This window comes from Apteryx rowi, unplaced genomic scaffold (genome assembly GCF_003343035.1).
Source record: "Apteryx rowi isolate R43461 unplaced genomic scaffold, aptRow1 scaffold_40, whole genome shotgun sequence".
NCBI lineage: Eukaryota > Metazoa > Chordata > Aves > Apterygiformes > Apterygidae > Apteryx > Apteryx rowi.
Window position 1 is genome coordinate 1,756,809 of NW_020450530.1, and position 14,637 is coordinate 1,771,445.

General features: G+C 47.5%; 1 long non-coding RNA gene across 1 annotated transcript in view; it reads left to right on the forward strand.

The window, feature by feature from the left end:
* LOC112970641 overlaps positions 1–14,404 on the forward strand; it is a 46,712-nt gene extending 32,308 nt beyond the window's left edge. Inside the window, exons 5-6 of the long non-coding RNA XR_003255101.1 lie at positions 13,245–13,420; positions 14,115–14,404. This is a non-coding gene — a long non-coding RNA (uncharacterized LOC112970641). The remainder of the gene's footprint in view (positions 1–13,244; positions 13,421–14,114) is intronic.
* The last annotated feature ends 233 nt before the right edge of the window (positions 14,405–14,637 follow it).

Here is a 14,637-nt window from a genome sequence, read left to right on the forward strand (position 1 = left end):
AGTTTTGCAAAGAGCTGTGCTGTAGGTGGTCTTCATGTTATAACTCTTGAAACGGTGTCAGCAGCCACATAAGTCTGTCTCTTCATAAAGGATAACAGAAAGTAAAAGCTTGTGCCTGACCAGGAGTTTGGCACAGGACGTATCTGTTGTGATTCTGTTGAAGTTGGCAGTGGTACCTTGTTAGGGCTGCATTTTGCCTAGGGGGGCCTTCGTTTGGGTGATGTTAACGCTCTCAAGGAGGAGGCGATCCTCCAGTTACAAGAGGTGATGCCAGTCTAATTGGTTGAGCTGTTATACAGAAACTTCCTCTGGAGAGCTGAAGGGCTGGTTCTGCTCTCCCTGCGAGAGACTAAGGCTAAAAGGGAAAGGGGAGACTGTCAGTAGCAAAGAGGAAACAGTAGAGCTGAGTAGTTTCAGGGAAATAAGAGGAATTATTGACGGTGGGTAAGTACCTCTGAAGAAGTGGTTTGTTACCTTTCTGTGTATCAATATATAGAGAGACACTAACTACATTTAATCTCTGTAGACTGCATAGAATTTATATTGATGTCCTGCATGATATATATCATCCTCATGGGAGCCCATGCTGGATGGTTGGACCATGCCATTTCAGTAAACTRTGTCATCTCATCCTGGGCTTTGTAGGTCATAGTGCTGTACCTCAGTACCAGACAACACTTTTCCTGCTTGGAAAGAAGGAAATATGGTGAGCGTCTTGAGGCTGAATGTAATGAAATAGGCCAGGAATAAAATTAACTGGATAACTGATACAGATGTGTCAGTCATCCTTTGCCCCACAGCCACTGCTGATCGCTGAGAGATACCTGTTCCATCAGGCATTGAGAAGAGGTAGGAAAACAATTTTCAATTCATGGCAGTCTTAAAGAGGCCTGCTGCACACAGCAAATTTGATGCTGTGATAACTGACACTGTTTGTGACAGACAAATCTGTGGCTTGTGTAGTGAAGCAGTTCAGAAGTGCCTGCTGTCGCATACCAAAAGGCTATGGAAATGGTACTTGCTAGGAAAATGTTGTAAGAGGATCCCAACTACCAGAAGCATCTGTGAAAGGCCATAAGATAACAGCAAGAGTTTTGAGCATAACAGGGAAGATTTTTTTTTTTTCAAAGGCACAAATAACATTTGATGACCCGATTCCTTTGGAAGCTACTAGGTAGAGAAAAGAGGATTGCTGAGAAACAAGGTGGTATCAGGAAAACTGATACTCCTGCACCCAACTATAAAGATAAACTGAACATGTCTGAAGGAGAAGGAAACAATTATGGGAAAGGCTGTTACTAGAAGACTGCTGGGAGGAGGGCAAATGCAACCAGTGAGGCAAGTCTAGGATAAATATGGAGAACAATCTCGAAGGTACGACCTTGCCCATCCTTACCAGGTCAGCCCTTTCCTAGAGTCTGTTACTGGGAAGATAACCACATTGGATGGAGAATGGAGGAGTTGCTCTGTCTCTAGCATTGAGTACAGGACTGTAGCAAATGTGGTCCAATTACTTAGTTCTCTGCAGAGTGGTGGAGCTTTTTCAGGAGTTGGGGATCATGTTTAGAATTAGGCGCTATGTGATGGACTTGCAATGTGACTTCATGATGAAGAGCAGCTGATTGCTCCAAATGAGTCAGATGTCATTTGTAATGATGCACCTGGATTATCTAAAACTCATAAAATGGAAAATGAAATAAATCTGTCTGTAACATGTATGCTACCTGTAATGCAGGTGCACATAGGTGAACAGGCAAACTGAGGAGCACAAGAAACACTGCTAAGAGAAAATTGTATCTCAAGTATGATTTTTACTACGTGAGCATTTTGGGGAGACTCCTTCGCTGGAGGAATACCCTGCTGCCCGTGGGGCAGGGCTCTCGCTGGCAGTCACTGTTTGACCAGTGACAGTCGACAGTGTGGCGGAGTCACAGTGTAGACTTTGCACTTTTAACAAGCAAGGCAAGTAGTACTAGCTTTTTTCCATGTGTGGTTAAACACTTTCTGTGTAGCTGGTATTAGCCCACTGCTCACAAATGCCTTTGCCAGGTGGAGACCATGTCTGCTTTAAGCTGGAATTAAGGATCAACTGAGACTTCAGTTCCTAAGTCACTTTTAAATGGGACTTAGACTTGTATGTCAGGGAGGGATTTTGGAAAATTGGATCCTATGACATTTTCAACGGGTGAATTCACTGGAACCTTTTTTTTTCCTGCCCTGAGATACCTGAATAATGCCTGCGCATGTGAGAGCTACCCCACAGACATGGCTGTGTCAGCAGAGAATCTGGTGTTTCTCTTCTGATTTCACACCACACTAAGTGACTCAGACCCAACAGTCCCTTGAAAAGAGTGGCCACCGTGAAAATCCTGTGCTCAGCATCCCACACTGTCCTCTAACAAAAGTCAGAGACCTCCCATTTGATTCCATGTAGTAATTAGCTGCAGTGCCCCAGTTTTGGGAGAGATTAATCCCATGGCTAAGTCTAGAATCAGAGATCATGCATTCTAATTTTGTTATCAAGAATCACAGTAAAAAAGTTCTTCTTGCAAAGAATATCTGCTGTGTATGGCTTAATAGAGGATAAATTGCTTAAAAATACAGGAGCAGTATTCTTCCGTCAGGAACTCTGTAAAAGAAAACACATTGGAGTTAGTGTTTGTTGACAGTGTGTTTGATATGTTGTTCACTCACATATCTAAATTCCAAATGTAATAGTAGTAAATAGTAAAACAACGTTAATTCATTCTCCCATGATGTACTGAACTGCTGAAAATCATTATACATTTGTGAGACGTGTGCCCCCATCACCCCGTGGCAGTTGTCTGTCGAAGCCCGGCTTGCAGGTACCTACGGTGTCTTTCATAAACTAGTGAGCGCGCTGTATCTCCCACAAAGCTACCTGAAATCTCTGTAGCTCCTGAGCGCTTAGTAACCAAGCCTCTGTCTAAAATGTGCTGCGTGTCTGGCGAAACGAGCAGCAGCTCTTACGAGGTCCTTCCAACCGGGTTGTTTCTCTCACCGCTGTCATTCCCCATGCGCACAYACCCCCATGCCCTTCCCAGGATTTTCTTCCTCCCATGTGGTCCTTCCATGTGGTGACTATGGTATTTTGGAGYGCAGGCTCATGGAGCCAGGTTAGAGAATCTCCAAGGGAAGTTTTAAAAGTGTTCAATAAAAGAAGGAATGCAGCAAGAAAAGAAAGCCCTGACTCAAATAGCATTATTCTCTGTCCTTCATCCCTTTGAGGTTCTCCTGCCTTCCCTGTCTGTGTGTGACCTCCTTCTCTCCCAACCAGCCGTCTTTCTTTTTTCAGTCTTCCTCCTGCCCCTCACCCTCCGTGTCCATTGATCTCCCTTTAGGCTTTATTAGTGATCTCCCCCTCCCACCCTTTCTCTCCCTCAGTTTTTCTGATTCTCTAACATAAGACAATTGAATGAGGCCAGACTCCTAAGCCTTAGCTGGGGGTGTGGGGTGAGAGGGAAGAGGCGTTAAGATTTAATGATATTGCCTCTTTAAGGAATCCCTAATTCCTAACACCCATCTCCTCCCCCACCTGAGAACCAATTAAAACTCAATGAATTCAAGTGGAGGCTTTTGTGCATCACATGTGCTTGACTAACAAAGACTTCTCCATGCTGGAATAAAAGCTGCTATTCAGCAGCCAGTTTGTTCTAATTCAAATCACTTCCACTCCAGCATCCTCTGCCTCCTCGGTCCTCRGCGTTCCCAGGCCTGCCCGCCCTGCCCAGCGCCGTGCTCCACCTCGCCAGGGCCACCTCGCTCCTGGGCTGCTGCACTCCACCTCTCCAGGGCCACCTTGCTCTCCGGAGCTGAGAGCGGGAGGCGATCTCCGTGAGGTTAACACAGAGCCCATGACGTTTATGGTCCTACCTTTGGGCAGTCTGCTGGGCTGCAGGGTGACCTYGCATGTGGAGGTCCAGGAGCTCCAGCCTTGGTGACTGTCTCCCATGGGGGCTCCCATCGGCCTTTGGGAAACACCTCGCCTGTGCGGAGTCCTCAGTGTGGAAGCAGAAAACTACCTTGTGTACAGGCAGAGTCTGACCTTCCTTGAAACCTGCAAAAAGCCTCTCCTTTCTTCTGCTATAGGGGTTACGCAGATGTGGGGGTGCCTGAAGTAGAAGGGGAATCACAAAACACACAAAATCTAGGCGAGTTTAAATAGTTTGCGCTTGCACTTTCAGCAGCCTCAGTGTATAAATTACATTACCTGGAAACTTGAGGATTACTTCTGCCCTCTGCCAAGCTTTCAAAATAAAAAAAGGTCTTGAACGAGGTAGTGTGTTTGGGAGAAAAATATATTTCGTGCTATTAACTGAGGTCACAGACTTAAAAACCTCACTGCAATATTTTGCAGCTACAGATCTGTCTTTTGGGTGATTTGTGTAGGGAGGCAATTCCCTGTCCAGATGTTGGTCAGAAGATCTTCCCAGTGTACAACACTATCTGCTCAGAGCTTCTGTCTGTCCTTTACTGATCACAGTGTTACCTGAGCTGCTCACAAAGCTGTACAAAGTACATAACCGGGCTCTCTTCCCTCTGTTCCCCTAGTCTCCTATTGGCAGAGATGTTTTGGGGTTGTTTTTTTTTTTTTGCTCTTGTGAGAAATCTCTGGGAGAAGCAGGTTGCATGTTTCACTCCAAAGGCAACAAGGTTTGTCCTCCCTCTAATCTCTCCGGAGAGCGAGCTGCAGTGTTGTGGGCCAGCTGCCAAGAAAACTGTCTGCTCTGCTCCGGAGCTGCGCTCTGGTACACGGTGCTTCCTTTGGCCCTGGAAAATGAGGCTCTCTTGGGGAGTCAGGAAAAAGGGGTCTCTTGGGTAGCTGGGACCTGTCCCACAAAGAGCTCTGAAGTTAAGATGAGCTCTTTGAAGCTGTTTGGATATTCACAGAGGAACCAATGGTGAGGGGAGAGTTGGGGGTTTACGTGTAGTTAGTGACCTGTGTTGTTTGACAACTGGGGTATTGCGTTGTGAACTCATTCGAAAGTCTGTAGGGCTGGTTGTTCGCTTTCTGCTACAGTGCCTTGAAGCTGTCAAGCATGGCAGGGAATGAGAATTAATGCAAATCAGACAGGGCACGTCGCAGTCTTCTAGTCAACTTTTATGAAAGAGAGATTTGAACTAACGTCACTGTTTGAACATCCCTTAACAGTGCTATTTCTCACTAGAGCAATGGTCTCTCTCACATCTGATTACTAATCCCGACTGTTGCGGGCAAGTAGAGCTGAAGATGTTTTGGTGCTCCCAAAGAGTTTGTTCAGTCCTATGCCTGTCTTATTCATGTCTTTGYAGATCTGGACATTGAACACTCCTTTACCGTCAAAAGACTTCTACTTTTTAGTAAATAATTGGTACAAATTTTTCATCTGGCTTTTTTGTAAGTGCAAGTTGGCCCCCTGTCACAGTGATGTGCATAGGTGAAAACATTTGTGCTCTGGGTAAGTACGCACAGCGGAGTTTTCTTTGGCAAATTCAGTCCTATGTCTACATAAATGCAAAAGAGTAGGGGCTCTAAAAACATGCAAAACACACTGGGCTCTCAGAGACTAACCCACAAACTGTAAAGAACAGTTCTTTCAGTGACAAGTTAATTTTGGGCAATGTTATGCGATATCATGGGGACATTGATTTCACAGTATAGTCTGTGTCCATGCATTCGATGAGGGGGAAGAAGATAGGATCTGAATTTGTTGGATTGAAAAAATACTTCATTTGCTGTGAGTTAGAGAATGGTGATTATTCAAAGGAAGTTAAAAAGTATTTTCCTTTACAGCTTTTAGGTTATTTTCTATGGCATGTTCTGTCTAAAGATCTCAAAACTGTCTTTGAGGTAGGGAAAAAGATCCCATTTTTCAAGTAAAAAAGAGAGTTTCTTGCCCCAAATCACTCAGCCAGTCGGTAAGAAGAGGTAAGAGCACCAACACCTCCTGAGCTTTACGTACCTGATCAGTCCTCTTTCTCAAGTCCTCCTGCAAAGCCTCTCATCTGTGTTGTAAACTCTCCAAGGCAGGAGGGCTGACAACTGCGTTGCGCCTGCTCAGGGTTTGGCACAGCATAGTTGGTCGCTAGATGTTTTTGTAATAAACATGCTTAATTGATGGGAACAGAAGATCTGAACTCTTGAGCTCGTGTGGCTTGGTGGGCAGAACAAACCCTTCTTTAGTGATGCAGCTGAGCGCTCCTTTTATTGAACACGCTGACCTTCGTCTCTGGGGCTCTGCACTTCATTCCTGTTTCTCGTTAGTGAAATGAGTTTGATGGTCTCAGACCCTTCCTTGCTAGTAAATGGTTTCTACTTCAAAACAAAGTGCAGTTAGTTTGGCGGGAGAGTTCCAGGTCTGACCTAAAACTAAATTACAGCTGACCCTGAGACAGCGAGGCCCCTCCAGGTCAGGGACAAGGGCATTGTCAGGACACCGGGAGCTTGCACTGTAATTAGCAGCAAAGGTATCAAATACCTCTGTTTCTAGCATTCCTGTCCTTAAAGCAACACAAGCATAAAATCCAAAAATTTCTCCTATTGCAGTCCCGCTGAAAAAGTGGAAAGTAAGACTGAACAAACTTGTATTGATTTGCTTTTTCTCTGTTCTGCAGTAAACCCCTCCCCATCTTAAATTGACTCCCACAATCCCTTATTCCCCCAGCATCTGGGAATGAATTTACCAGACATTGCACTGCTTTCAGGGCTCCAGAATGACCAACGAACCTGAGCACGTTTTGTCTGACTAGCAGGAGTGTGTAAGAGGAGCTTTCCCACTTCAAAAATTTGCTTGGCTTCAGAGCTGCTTTCCCAGCAAACATGCCTTCTCTCCCCAGGTTTCTTCAAACACCAGGGAGGCTTTTTTAGATTCACCCTACAAAATGTGATTTGTTTTAAATACATTTTACAAGATATCACAGGAACCTGATAACTTCCTAGGTTTGAAAAATATTTGAACTAGCTTTCTTGGCTTCTAGCAGAGGCCACTGAACAGAGGACAGGGTGGGTTTGCAGCTGAAACCCAGTGAGGGTGTAGATTTCCCTGAGCATTATGCGTTTGAGCTAGTCACCTAGGCCAGTACGTACAAAGAAATACTGATCTTGGGCACACCCCTTGAGACACCACACACTTGTTTTGCAGAATTGCTGTGTATCCAGGGCCTCCACAGGCCTTATTTGGAAATAGGAACATTTACTGCATCTCCAAGTTTTCAACACAAATGCTCAAAATCAATTGGAAGTTTTGAAAAATGGGGCCTTTACTGCATCACTCTTTCCATCTGTCACAAGTGGGCAGCTTCCAAACCCCGAGGGTGTTAGTGAAGCAGAGAACTTGGTGATCCCCAGAGGCGAAATGCTGGAGCAGAGCAGGACATACTAAACAAGGCTTCCAAAAACACCCGTGTAATCAGATTACAAGTCCAGTGAGTCAGGATGCCGCAAGCCTGAGTATGATCCCACTRTCTCCAGTGTAACTCATGAGAGTCTGCTCTTCCGATGGCCCTAGAGCTGCGCCTGGCACTCCTGCAAACAGGAGAGCCCAGTCGTACGGTTCAGTCTGGAATGTGGCAGGTAGATGGAACTAAAAGTTTAAATTACAAACATTTAATCTGATTAAATTTTTCTAGGAGTCGAAAGATTTATGATATTAAAATTCCACATTTTGATACCTGTATCTTGACAGAAACTTTGAATTGTAGATGTTACCATTTCATTCCTATTTTTAGGAAAGGTATGGTTCCAATATATATTGTGCTCTGCCACTGGGAGAGAGTTTCCATCTGCCCCTCTGCATCCCACCATTTTTGGCAGAGTGTCTCCACTTTGCTTACGTACCAGCTTTGTGCTGAAGAATGTCCTGGACAGCTACTTCGGAGGGAGCTAGTCGCTTGCTATTGTGGTGCTTTGGCCACTGGCCAGCTAGGAGCTTTGAGGAATACTGCTTGTGAATCCTTTCTTGCTCCTGGTGGGAAAAGAGTCAATGACTCCGTTTACTTCAGCTGTCGGATTGTGTGGGCACGTAGTAGGTGGGAAAGTTCTGTCCAGGACAAAAAAAGTGGAATAAGGACCCTAATGTAGCAAAATCAGCCTTGAAGGAAATCCAGAACAGGCAAGGCGTGAAAAGATAAATGCTTAGAGGCTATGAAAAGTGAGTGGAAGATACAAGGGCAAGAACAGACAAGTAGGAGAAGGAGCAAAATATTTCCCACTAGATTATGAGCAGTGCAGAATCGGAACATGTCTACAATTAGAGGTCAGCTCCCTGGGTCTGTGGGCAGAGGGGAATCACTGTGGCTTGGGACCAAAGAATAGGTTTTCAACCTTTTTAAGTTCTAAACTCAACATACTTAAAGGCTGGTTTAGGTTGTCACAACTAGAGTCCTTAGCAACAATCCACTCATTTCGCATGCCCTAGCCTGAAAGGATCAGGAACTGTAAGCCTGAGTGAAGCTGGTGTGCATTAAGCAGTGTGTCAAGCCCCCGGAAAAGAAAAACAAGAAAATCCAAYGTCCTTCTCCAGGGGATATCGTTCCTGGCCCCAGAGCATCTGTTCCAGGTGCTCTGCTGTGGGAAGGCAGGAATTGTTCTTCTACGTACATCACCTATTAGGTGAGTTTGTGCCGTGCTTGGTAAGACGATCATTGAATATTCTTCAACAGCAAATAGAAGAACTACCAGAGATGACTACAAATGCACCGGGCTCCCTGCAGCCTCTCTCTTTGGCCTCCCTTCCCCCATCCAGGAGGGAGGAGGCTCGGGCAGGGAGTTACACGCACAAAGCAGCTAAGCTGCTCCTGCAGCCTGAAGAGGGAAGCTTTGCCTGGGAAGACACTGGTGTCTGTCTTGATTAGGATGTGATGCCTGATGTAAGTCATGTGACAAGTACAAACAAAATACCTTGGCAAAACCTTGAGGAACCAGGACAGCCTGAGCTGCTTAAGGAGATTTACAGCATGTATTTCTGTCCTGTGCACTTGCCTTGGTCTGAACCTTTCCTGTCTCAGGAGCTCCAGCACACACCTTGGATTTTAAAGATGCTCTTTTCTGTTCATTCCCCAAATGATCTGTAGACCCTCTCAATTTTGTTAAGTTTAACAGTTAAGCCCCAGTGGCTTTACACCATCACAGTACCAGGATGCTATAAAGTTGTCTTCTGGGAAGTGCTGTTGGGATTTGTGGAGCAAAGGTCCCGTCAGTTTAGATTAGAAAATAATCTTGAAGAAATGGGAGAGTTAAAGGCCAGTGCGAGTGTTACAGCAGAGTTAGGAAGTTGCCTATGTCCTGAAAGAGAGGGGAGGAAGAAACAGCTTCTGCTCCCTCAGCTCCTGTTTATGTGTTGGGCCAAAAGTTACCCGTTTACTGCTGTCCATGCCTTTTCCTTCTGGAAGCTGCTCAGAGGCAGTGCCGGCACCCAAATGCTGAGCCTCCACCAAGCATCTCAGCAGAGGAATTGGTCCTCCTTCTCCTGAGCCCTCTTCTCCCCTTCTTCCCCATTCCCTTAGACTCGGCTACCTTTACAGTGGATTTTAGAGGTCTTTGACATGGTGCTGACTTCAGCCCCAGATGAATAATTCACATGTGCGTCAGACCTGCAGAGGACACACAGATCAACTGATAGTGCAGCGTCACTGGGCTCTGCCTGAGAGAAGCCGTTCCTGGAGGCCAGCAGCCGGGCTGCCAGGCACCCAGCGGTGCCACTGCCAAAATCCCCAAAAGCTGGCTCCTCAGTGTTTTTCACTAGGCCTTAGGATTTTACTTTATAATACAGAAACCCCTTTTGTTGAAGATGTCTTGCAGCCATTGGGCTGGCAGATGCTCTCAAACCTGACCCAGACCTTATCTTAACACTCTTTATCCAACCTGCTCCCAGATCTTTTCTTCAGTCCTGGCAGTGTTTGATGCAGCCCAGCCCCATGCTGCACCATTCCTTGCCCTGACACATCCCTGTGGACCACAGCCTATAAAGGTCTCCATTTTATTCCTAGCTTCTTCTCTAGCCTCTGTCTATGTTTTCCACACTCTGGAACTCCTCTTTCCATTAGACAAGCTCTCAGTTTTGCCTTCTTTACTCCAAACTCTTTCTGTCCTTTCACCTAACAAGATGAAGAATTTGTAGAAGCCGAAGATCAAAAGGTCACCTCTGAAATAATCAAGGACAAAATACAACCTAATCACCAAAGAGATGTTTGCCTAATTTCTTCTTAAAAACCTTCATGGATGGGAATTCCTCAGCCTTCCTGGCCAACCTCTTCCATCTTAAGCTGTCCTCATAGTTGCTAATTTTTTTCTAATATCTAATCTTAATCTCCTTCTCCGCAAGCTGAGCCAATTCTCCTATCCCCTATGAGCACAAGGAACAGTTTAATCCATGTCCTCTTTGAAACAGTCTAGCACATTTGGTGAATTTCTGTTGCATCCTTCCTCATCTTCTCTTTTCTGTGATAGTGGGGAAATGGCTCCCTCCATATCATCCCACTCTGAGCTCTGATCTTCCTGGTGAAGAAGGGAAGAGCAGGAAGCAACACTCCACTTCCAGTGTGGGGAAGAGCCTGCTAACAGAGGGCTGATGATCAGGAAAGGTTCCTTTCACACAGATTGCTGGAATGAGGACCTGGGAGAGGTTAGGTAGGAGCAAAGACAGAGTAGGACACAGACTGATGAAAGTCTTCAACAAGGGGTAATTAGGAGGTTAGGGGGAAGGTGGAGTTCAGACCACCTTTGAGGAGAGAAGTCCCATTTTTCACTTCTGCTGTTGTTTTCTATCCCGTATATGCAATCTTTGGAGCGTTTGCTTCATTGAGAAGGAAGATGAAGGGGAAGTGAAGATGCCTTCAGCTCACCCCTGGAGAGGGGAACTCTTGCAGCACGCCGCGCAGAGCCAGCTCCTGCAAGGCCCAGGCTGGGCACTGACGGGCTCTGGGCCACGGTGCACCCCATGCCTCGGCACACTCTGGGCACAGAGCAGCTCGCGTGGGACTGGCTGCATGGGACATGCTTCTTCCCATGTTTGCTCATGGAGACCAGATGCCACATAATAATTCCTAGGGCGCTCTGATTTTTCCCATAGCTATCATCTCTAGGACAGTAAGTGGAAGCTTGCAATCTCTTCCTACTGTCCTCCAGAGACCCTTTTTTCCCCCTTTTCTGCTGAATCCCTATTTGCTATGTTAAAATTTCTTTTTTTTTCTAGAGATCCAAATGATAGTTTGCTTTTATTTTCCATCCCATGCAGACCTCTTTCCCTTTTTTGAGGAGACTCCAGTCTCTTTTCCTGTTTTGGGGTAATCAGGGTGTTTTCCTTTCTCCCTCCTTTCTTTCAGTTATCACAGGTCTCTGTATTTACTCTTCATACTCCAATTTCTTTGGCTCTTTATTCACCCACCCCTATCTGAAACCTTTCTCCTCTCTTTTCCTGTCTTTCATGCAGCCCTGTTCCTGTCCTGTACTCTTTCCCACCCTGTTCTTAGGTGCTCCTCACCATGTAGCCTATTTTCCAATCATGAATCTTACTTAACGGGTTTCTTACATTAGCAAAGAAATCCTTGATGTGCTTTTGCAGCTATTCCTCTTTTATTATTACTGACTCTGTGCCTCTTCCCCCCAACCTGAGTCAACTTTAAATAATTCACATTCTCTAGATATTATATCCCCCTTCCAGACACACACACGTACCTGGAGGTTCACAGCCTTTAGCCATTCAGTCAGGGTGGATATTCTCCCTCTTTCTACCTAACTGCCTGCCTCAAGCCAGTTCCCGCCACGCAGGAGGACGGCTGAGCGCTTTCCGTTGAGGCAGACACCAGTTGCTGCCTCGCGCGCTGGCCAGCGGGGAGTTTTTACCATCAGCCTCTCCAGAGGGTGAGCATCATTTCCAAAGCATGCGTGAGCATAACTGGAAGCCACTGCCGACAGACTGGCATTGCCCCCAGGCTGCCTAGAGAGCTGCAGTTAATATCTTCCAGGTTTGCGTGTTCAGTATCGTAACGCAAATATTACAAAAATTATTTGGATTCCAATTCCAGTTTGTTTATTAACCAGCCAAACTAAATGAAAAGCAAACCTTCTCCTAGTACCCGTTTGCCAAAACCTCCTGGCTCCTGGATAGAGAAGGGTCTCCAAGACACAATCTCTCCCTGAGCCTTATGTGATGAGGGAGGAAAAGAGACCGCTGCCACCCTGCCCCTCCCCTAACCTCCGTTTATTGGAACCTCCCTCCCGTCATGAATAACTCCAGTGTCTGCCCCGGTGCTGGGCAGAGCTTTGCCAGTCATGGTCCTCTGCAGGAAATGGACATGATTTTGATAGTGTCACTCTACCACACACAAGACGCTGAATAGCTGCAAGAAAACTGAGCAGTTTTGTTAATCTCGCTGGTGTTTGGCAACCTCTCAGCAGCAGCCACAGAGGCACTACAGCTGTCTGTCTGCAGACCCAGCAATACAATGCTGCATTATTTTATATTCAGCAGATCATCTTTCCAATCATAAGGCCTGGAATGTTTTATATATTTACTTCTCCATGAGGAAAGCTTCCCACTGTCACTAATCAACAGATTTTTCAAGACCCGCTGTCTTGTGTGTTATAAAGATAAACGCACTGATATTTACAAAGCGCTTTGGGGTCCTAAAGTGGAAATACAAAATATTGCATGTATATTTTGGAAAGGGCCTTGGAATAAATAGTGTCATTCCCAATGATGCAAGTCCAACCACATCCTCCATCCAAATCCTCCTGAAGACTCACTTTTTTCCTCCGAGGTTCACAAATGTTAACTCAAATCGATCCTGTTCTCCCTTCTCCAGTATAATTTTGGTGGAGAAAAAGAGAATGAAATAATAAGCAAAATGCAAAATAGATACATGAAGTATTTAACATTGTGTCCTTCAGAATAGTCTACTTTGTCTCATAAATAATACGCATTTAAAATTATAAAAATGCACTGGTAGTAAACCAAAAGATGTTATCACTTAGTGTGTCCAACACATCTCTCTCTTCTTCATTCTTGTGCCTAATTAGCACTACTGCTATGCCCCGGATGGGCAATCATGGAGCAAGGAAGCCTGGTGCGTTTGGGCCGTGCAGTGGGCAGCACTCGTAGCTGCCTAGCAGCCCAGCGTTGTCCCGATTTCGCAGGACGTAGCAGGGAGGTGGCCGAGATACGGCCTCGGCACTGCTGCTTCCGCTGCTGCCAGCTGCGGTGCCACCTCTGCGGGTCATTATTTATATTTCTCTTCTCTCTCAGTCCAGCTCTGTCTCAAGACACCTCCACCCAAAGCAGTGACTTCAGCCCTGTGGAATGACCACAGAGAAGCAGCTCAGCCTGGAGAAACACGACCCAGCCCGGAGCCAGCGAGAGCCTGGGCTGCCCAGCACCTCGGCTCGATGCCACCTAGCCAAATTCCCGGGGGTGGCTCCCAGGTCTTTAGTTTTGAGTGCATTGCTGTGCCCAGGTACAGGGCTGGGCATTGTGGGGGTGTCACTGACCCAGCTTGGGGAGTGGACCTGGCGAACCTGGCGGTTCAGCAGAGCTGAGAGACAGAAGGTGAATTTAACTCGTAGCTGCAGCCACGGGTGCAGTCAGGATGAGGCCACATAACAAAAGATCGACTCTGCCCAGCTGCTGCAACACGGTACCAAACCGAAGGGGCTTGGTTCCTCTCCAGGGTGGAGATAAGGTGCATCAGGGAGCAGGAGAGCAGGGAACACATGGAGAAATTGTCATGAAAGAAGGGGAAGAGAGGTCCAAGGAGGATGGCAGCGCCCTGACAGCCCTTTGGCACCTCTGTAGGCAATAAGAGAAGGTGTGGGGGGAGGCTCATGCTGGAAAACGGGGAGATAGAGGCACATGGGCAACACCTGGCTTCTTCAGAACTGAGCAGTGCCATGGCGCGTGCCCAGGGAAGCCCAGCAGCTTGGTGCGCTGCAATACCTCCTGCAACAAGGGGCTCACAGCGGCTGTTGCTGGGGTTCAGTGCGCTGCTGGGTTCTGCCGTGCTACAAACGCACACCAGGGCCCTTGCTCAGAGCGGCACACGTGCAGTCAGGGCAAAGAGGCCGAAACTCTCCTGTGAGGCTAGATTTGCAGTGACACCAGCATTTTGTGTCTTCCCAGCTAAGCTCCAGTCACACATGCCAGGCTGCCCAAGAGGCGAGGCGAGGCAGCGAGTGCACAGACCTGCTTTAAAAGCTGTCAGCATGTGGATGAAGTTGTGCAACAGCGAGGAGAGCCTGCAACTTGGAGCAAGTCGGTTTGTTAATTCGTACGAGCGGGAGGCTGCCGGTGACTCGGGCCGGTCTCAGCAGCCCCTGATGGAGAAGGCAGCAGGCTGGGTCCAGCGTACCTGCCGCCCCGGCAGCGCCCAGCGGCACCGGGGCTCCCGGGGCCCGGGGGAGGACGCAGCCCCGCGGTGCCGAGCCCGGCAGCCGTGCCCCGCTGCCCCGCGGGGGCCCCTCAGGCTGCGAGGGGAGGGGGCTCCGCGGAGGACCCCGAGGGCAGGCTCGGGGCTCCCTCGGTGCYCGGGGAGCCGGTCCCGGAGCCGAGCAGGGGGGCGCGGGGCCGGGGCAGCCCGGAGCCGCCGGCGCGCTCGGCTCCGCTCCCGCTCGGCTCCGCTCGACCCGACCCGCCCGGCGCCGCC